Below are 7,574 nucleotides of genomic sequence, written 5' to 3'. Positions count from 1 at the left end.
AATGTAGTTTCAGCAGGTTTTCATTCATAAGCTAAATTTACTGCAAAATACATTTTCTACTGGGTATGAATGTTCTTTGCTCTTCTGGCCTTTGGGTGATTAATCTAAAATTGTCAAAACTGAAAAGTGATGTGTGCTTATAAGTCATGTGTATGCTTGATATTTTTGAAAACTACATCCTGAACTATGTATCAGACCACACAAGGTACGCTTTTATGGATAACTTCAAAATATCCAAGACTTTGATATGCAGATTTATCATTTTTGGTTGTTGGGTTTTGTTAAACTTTCTCAGGGGTGAGGAACTGGGAGGGGGATTAAAAAAAACCCAAAAAACAATTGTCATATCTCTCATGTCATGCCAGTGTAAATAATTTTCAGACACTTTACTGTAGTAGAAAAGTAACACATTCTTTTTATTGAATATGTTTATTTAAAAAAAAAAAAAAACTTTAAATCATTAATTTATTTTCCCCTCTGAATAAACTTACATATCTAGTAATTCATATATACATGTCACCTGTTGTTTGAGTGCTTGGGGTTGGGTTATTTTTTTAATTGTTGCTTTTTCTGATTTGGTTTTTAATTGTTAAAAAAAAGTTATCTCTAAGTCATTCATTACAGTATCAAATTCAGAAACAAAGGCTTTCCAGTTTACCCCCAAATGGTTCTGGATTGTCTGACATAGACCAACATCTCATACTAGAATGACCATGATATGGTCAAAGAATAACACAGTGTACAAACTAGCTGGAGACACTGGAGTTGCAGCCAAAATATCTTTTGATGTTCTAAACCAATCCTTGTCCTTGCAGCTGTGAGAGGCATGCTACTTGTTGATGTGCACAGATAGGAAACTTGTGATAACACTGTGAGAGTGATAAGGGGCTGACATCAGGTGACCTCTTCTAGGTGGCAAAGCAATATTCAAGTAGAACATCAGCCTTTAAGAGCAAGTTGCAGATGAGTAGGACAATGAATGTATTTTCCTGATTCATAGTTTGGTTTTGGTTTTTTTTTTACTTCAGTACCTTTTTTATACCTTTTGCAACCAGTTTTTTCATCTTCTATGGCCTATGTTGTATAATAAGAAAAATCCACTGATTTCACTTGGATTGAATGTGGCTGAACCATTTAAAATAGAACGTTGGAGTATTTTTTAGCTTTTATACTGAGATTTTATCTTTAGTACCATTTTCTTCCAATATGGATAGTTTCCATGTTAAGTGTAGGTATGCCACACATTAATATATTGCAGAAAGTTTCTTTAAGGATAAAGATAACAGTTACTCTTTTTTATGCTTGGTTAAAAACTGTCTGCCCCTGTTTGAAAAAAAAAAAAAAATAGGTGTTTTCTTGCAGGAAAATCTATATCCACAAGACTAAAAGACACAGCAAAGGTAGACTATCAGCTGAGGAAATCTGAGACAATGTTGCATTGAAAAATAATTAGAAGAGCTTGATTTATCATCCATTTTGAAAGGTCACTCACCCTGTGATAACAGAGGCTGACACTTCAGACCCTGGCTTCCTCTTCCAGATCCTAAGTGTCTGAGCAAATCCAGCAGTGTAGCACACCAGTGACCACTCAACAGATGTTTGAACCTGGTGACCTCAGACCAAGACTCATCCATTCCCTAGCACACCCTATTCCAAAGCTTCAGTGTATGTAATCATGGATGGTGTGCACCATTACTGTAAATGCTTCTCAATGCAAAAGTAAGCTTCAAAAGGAATTTTAAACCATCTTACAATACATGTATATCTGTAGTGCACAAATAAGACAGGAAACAGTTGCACCACCTTTTCCACTAAATCATATCCATTTAACACAAAACAAAGAACATTACTGCAGCAAGTGCAGGTTCATTCAAAGATTATTAGAAGGAAGAAATTGTACACAGAGGCATCCATAAAAATCATGCCATTTTTACAATTATTCATTCTTGTTCTAATTTTTCTGCAATCTAGTCATGGGATGCCCCTGTAACTCTCACTGATATGTTGACATAAGAAGTTCTGAAAGTTTGTCTTTCTCTAAAAATACACTTGAACTAGCTGAACTTCCTGATCTACTTCTCTCCCCAAAATAAACAATGACTGTGATCTGTTTGCATTTGAGAAGTTGCTCTGAATATCCTTTAAGTGCTTTTGTAGAAGTGCATTTAGCTGCACTTATTATTCTATTTTTTTATTATGCAATATTCCCAATATAACAAATCCAAAGGATTTAACTGGAACATAAAAACCCATTATTCTTAATATGATATGTTAAAAATTAGTAATTATATTTAATATTTTAACATTTACGAAAATCCTGAATTACAATTAATTATTTTGGAAAAGATCCCATGTTATTTGTTCCCTAATAGTCCCAGGGACATTTGACTTTTTCCAAAAGAAATATAAATCTTATTAAAAACTTTAGAATGTTGGTGTGTATATGTCTAGAGAGAGGTTACTTTTCTTTTCATCTTTTCTTCATCTAAATTCTGATTTCTTTCCCTTTGTCAGCTTAAATTAGGCTTTTAATGTTATTTTAGCATTTTTTATTTAATATGTACTGAAAATGGTCTGGGCCTAATGTTAGCACAGCTGTGAAATTTGATTTTTATCCTCTTTACTAAAGGACTTGTGGGAGTATAAAGATTTTTATAACAGTGCTTCCTAAGGAGGTAAAACAATCAATATACTACCACTTAAAAAAAAAAGTAGATAATTTGCACAGTACTCTTGACCACAGCAGTGATTAAATAAACACTAGGCAGAGTCCCCCACTGCTTGTAACGTGGTAAGGATAATTTAGCCACTACCATCCACTCCTGCTTTTTATGTATCCAATTCTGGCACTTGACAACAGCTCCAACATATTTCAGAGAGTTATGTGATGAGTGAGTAGAAAGAACCTCTGAAGGTGATCTGATCCTGCAAGGCCATGTGAAACTGAGCTGCTCAGGGATGTGTCTGGCATAGTTTTGGGTATCTCCACAGAAAATTCAAGAAATTCTTGCAGGTGTTTGAAAACCTTTGTGGAGCAGAGATTCTTCATTATACCTAAAAGTTGTACCTTCCATCTGTTGCTCTCTATCCTGTCACTGTGCAGCTGTGGCTAAAGCCTGGGTCTGGCTTTTGACATCCTCCAGGTTGGATGGAGACAGCAGTAAGATCTCCTTTTCACATGCTCCTCGTACTGATGAACAAAGATCTAAACCTCCCTGCAGGTGTTCTGCACCTCAGTCCCTGCTCAATCTGGTGGCACTCTGACGAGCTCTCTCTGGCAAGTCACTGCCTGACGTAGACTACCTGGGGAGCACAAAATGGACACAGAACTCCAGGTTTTTCTCCTGAAAAGAAGAGCTGAGCAAAGGGGGGCAGAGAATTCCTTTGACCTGAACCTTCCCTGCTCAGCTCACCAACAACCTTTGTTGCAAAATTATCTTCAGTTTTTCTTTACAAATGTTTTTGTTGCAGTGAAGAGTTGGCCACAGTTGGAAGCATGCTGCCTGCTCCTGAGGAGGACAGAAGGATGCACACAGGGCATCCTGTTATTGTGGAGCCAGGCTGATTTCTCTCCAGTTTCTCCTTCTCCCATGTTCCTGCAAAAGTGGCCTTGTTTGGCCTAGCCAAGACAGGTACTCTAAGCTCTCATCTTCTCCAAGATGATGGCTACCACGTCTTAGCCCCCACTGGAAACATGAGCCTTCAGGCTGGAAATAAGCCACCTGCTATCTCATGGCAGCAACAAAGGAGAACCCCAGAGTGCTATGGCATGGTTGCTCCTTGCTATCTGCATTCTTTGCAGCTTTCCGTGGTGTACAACCCACTTTCAAAGCATCCTTCTGCCTATGCCTGTGCTCCCAGATCTTAAGATTTTACATCCCACACTGCTTTCTCTGGAGGCCTGATTACAGCCTGGTCTCTTGAATCAGCCTCTGGGCAGTCTGGGGAAACACCTGACTCCTATATGTTGCAGGACTTTTCAGTCAAGTTTGGTATCATTTTATTTTGGTCAGAAGCTTTCCTGGTCCTGTGTCACACAGAGAAGATGGAGACAAGCACAGAGGAGGCTGGAGATCCGTGTCTGCTGAAGCCAAAGTAATTTTGCAATATTGAAAGTCAGGTCCTCTCCACCCAAATTCTTTGACAGCTGGTATAGAAGAGATCCACTTTTTCACTCTACAGAGGAGGGCAGAAGACTTGCAGGTCGAAAAGAATGTATTACATAAATGGCATTTTTCACCATCAGGAGATGATGTCCAGGCTGGCAAGCTGATGCTTGTGTCCTACCTTCAGGATAGCTCACTGCCCTCCAATCCAGCTATCACTGGCAGGTGTCTAACCCACCTTTCTAAGCCTGCCTCAAGACACTGCGCCCAGGCTAGGCAAGGTTGTGGACTACAGATGCTTTCCAGGTCTGCAGAAGAAAGGAAACAATTAATCTGTCCCTTCTGCAGGAAGTTTGCTGCTTCTTTCTGGAGGGAATCCCATCCAGAGCCATGCACACAGGCAGCGGCTGCACTTCCTGCTGGCCCCTCACCGTCTCCTCTTCAGTGTCATCTCAATCTCCAATGGATCTGGGCCCCTGGTGACCTCAGAGCAAAACTGTTTTGTCACCTCATGCACTCATTTTTTCTCCTCGCACATTCCTTTCTTGCTCTGCCTCACCATATCCTTCATCCTACAGGCTTTCTCCCTTTAGCTTGTCAAGCCTTGGCAGGCAAAGGTGCTGGAATCACTTTTCCAGCAAGGAGTGGATTGTCTACTGCAGATTCCCAGGGGTATGGCTGGTTTGGGTGCTTCTCATCAAGTCTTTGTGGAAAGATTTAGTTGAGAGGGCAGGCTTCTGACAATCTTTTCCAAGCTGGACTGGACTCTGGGGAAATTCCCCTTTCACCAGAAGGTCAATGGAAAGTCCTTCATGCTCCAGTCAGGGCTGGCAACAAGTTCCCTTCTCTTCCTTACACCCCTGGCTACCCCAAGGCCCCACAGTGATCACAGATATGGCACACAGCAACTTGAGGGGACAGTCCTGTGGGTGGATTTCTTTCAAGGGCTTTTAATGTACAACAGGCTACCCAGTATGGTCTGTCAGGTGGCTGGTGACAGCAAGGGGCTGTATGTATTGAGAGATACATACCTCTATTTCCTGACTCCAGGATTTGAAGTCTTCCATCAAAGCCACCCACCAAGGGGCTCCTCCAGAAATGTCTGGAAACGTCTCAGTATGCCAAGGAAACTTTCATCCCAGCTGAGTGGGAAAGCTTGCACATACATTTCTTGTTTATAATCTCTCACACTTGATGAGTTTACAAAGATAAAACAGAAAATGTCAGTAAAGTTTCTTATGTTATTAACATTCAGAATTATTCAATAAGAGTACTTGTTCCAAGTGTATTCCAAGATCTCTGAGCAGGGGTGAAAACTCAACATTAAAGTAAAATATATTTTACAACTATATTTTCAATAATTCTACTTTCAACTCCTATCACCATTTAAAAAATTTACTGTCTACTTTACATGCTTTTTCTTGATAAGACAAATATTGATCACTCATGATCAAGACTTCTGTCCTTTTTTGAGAGGTAATTTATAAAACCTTAATCATTACACAAGCACAAAATTATATGCCATTTTTCTAATATTATGGTATACTCTAACTAATAGTATTATTAAAATCAATATTCTCGAAAATGTGGTCTGGTATCTAAACTATTTTAGATCGATGGCATTACTTCCTTAAAGGAGTGTTGAATAGCTCTTTCATGAAAACTGAATAGCCTGTTTCACGTTCAGTTAAAGGTAATAACAGAAGTTAGTCCAAATAAATTGGAATGAAATTTCATTTCAACAAATGAATAAAAAAAATTTAGATTAATATACCATGTTTACTTAACCACTTAAAACCTGTTATGTACCTGGAGCTGAACTTCAGAAAATACTCAAAGAATTGTGTTTTAAATTATGTAGAGTGTAACACTGTCATTTCCATCATTGCTAAGAAGCAGAAGATTGAAAAATCACTTTCACATAAACCCACAATGAATAATTGATAATAAATTTACCACACTAGCCATAACAGAACTAATAACATAGTTACTATAGTTGTAGTTTTACTTACAGCCATAGATGTTAAATACAGGGATTCAGCAAAAGAAACAGTCATTCTTTTATCTGATCTTTTAGCTAGCGTAGTCAGGCGGTTGTCAGTAGCACTCCATCTTTTTTTTTTTGGGCAGAATTTGGATCTATTTCTTGACTAAAACCATCCTGGATAAGCTTATATCAAGAAGTAGATTTTCCATGTTACTAAGAAAATAAAGGCATTTAGTGTCTACACGAAATTAGTTACAAGTCCGATGTGTAACACCATTGAATGTGTTGCAGCTGGAAACTAGTGTTGTTTAGATGTAATTTTTATATTCACTCATTTTGGTTATATAAAAAGGGTCTCTGTATGTGTGTGAGAGCTGTACACTGTTATATAAAGCAGATTAAAAAACAACTGATAAATTTTTGTACATTTTGTATTTTATGTACTTGAGGGGAAAATTAAAATAAATAAATAAAAACATAACAACAAAATAGCCCACAAAAATTTAAAAATATTTTGGTCCATTTCTCTTAACAAATTTTATCTGAGGGACTAAAAATAGCCTTTACTAGAAGTGTTTATCTGCTATGAGCCACAGGGGTTTTTTGTGAGTGTTTGCACAGATGCATAGTCCTAGAGGGTCAACATAAAAAATTGCCAAAAAGAGACATGGTAAAAGACCTGACAGGAAGACAAAATTTAATTCAAGAAGCATCAAGGACCCAAGTGCTATGATGCATCTTTTTACAACCTGAGTTTTTGCACACAGCTCTTTATAATTATTCCAGATGATTCTACAATGATTGTGAAGGTAGACCTACCAAAAGGTGTGTCATTAACAAAACTAAAGTATGCCGAGCCTTTACTGATTATGATCCGTTCTTACTCTTGTGAAGATGTTGACTCATATGCTAGATGACTTCCTTCTCTGCTTTGAAAAACAGTACAGGGTTGTTAGATTCCACCTAAGGAACCCGTTACAGGACCAGATGAGACACATGCTTAATATCACACTGGGATATGTGGAAGGATTTCTTTACTGTATAAAGAAACACAGTATTCCCTATTCTTCCACTTCATTAGCAGCACTTAGTTGCTTTCTGCTTTGAAATGAGAATTTATTACTTTCCAGCCTAAAGATGAGTGCAATATCGGCAAGCAAAGAAAAATCTACAAAGATACACCTTTGTTTTATGTGCTCAGAAATCTCTGAATAGTCGCACCAGAATTTTAAACAGGGAACACCCTTCCTCCTAAATTAGGTAGCTGCCGTAAAGCTCCATTTGTAAAAGCTTTTAGAATACAAATTTATTTGAAGGGATACTGAAATACATCTATAGAAACAATGTCTCTTTATTTAAACATCCTGAAGTGTAAGAGGAAGAGGACTGTAGTTTATCCCAACAACAAAAGCAAGAAAACTTTAACATGAGGAACATAGGGAAAAAGTAAGAGTTATCAAATGCCATATACACTTATGTGA

Source organism: Onychostruthus taczanowskii, unplaced genomic scaffold (assembly GCF_017590055.1).
Source record: "Onychostruthus taczanowskii isolate IOZ18803 unplaced genomic scaffold, ASM1759005v1 scaffold29, whole genome shotgun sequence".
Lineage (NCBI taxonomy): Eukaryota > Metazoa > Chordata > Aves > Passeriformes > Passeridae > Onychostruthus > Onychostruthus taczanowskii.
The sequence above is the reverse complement of the archived record's forward strand: the minus strand, read 5'-3'. Positions refer to the sequence as shown.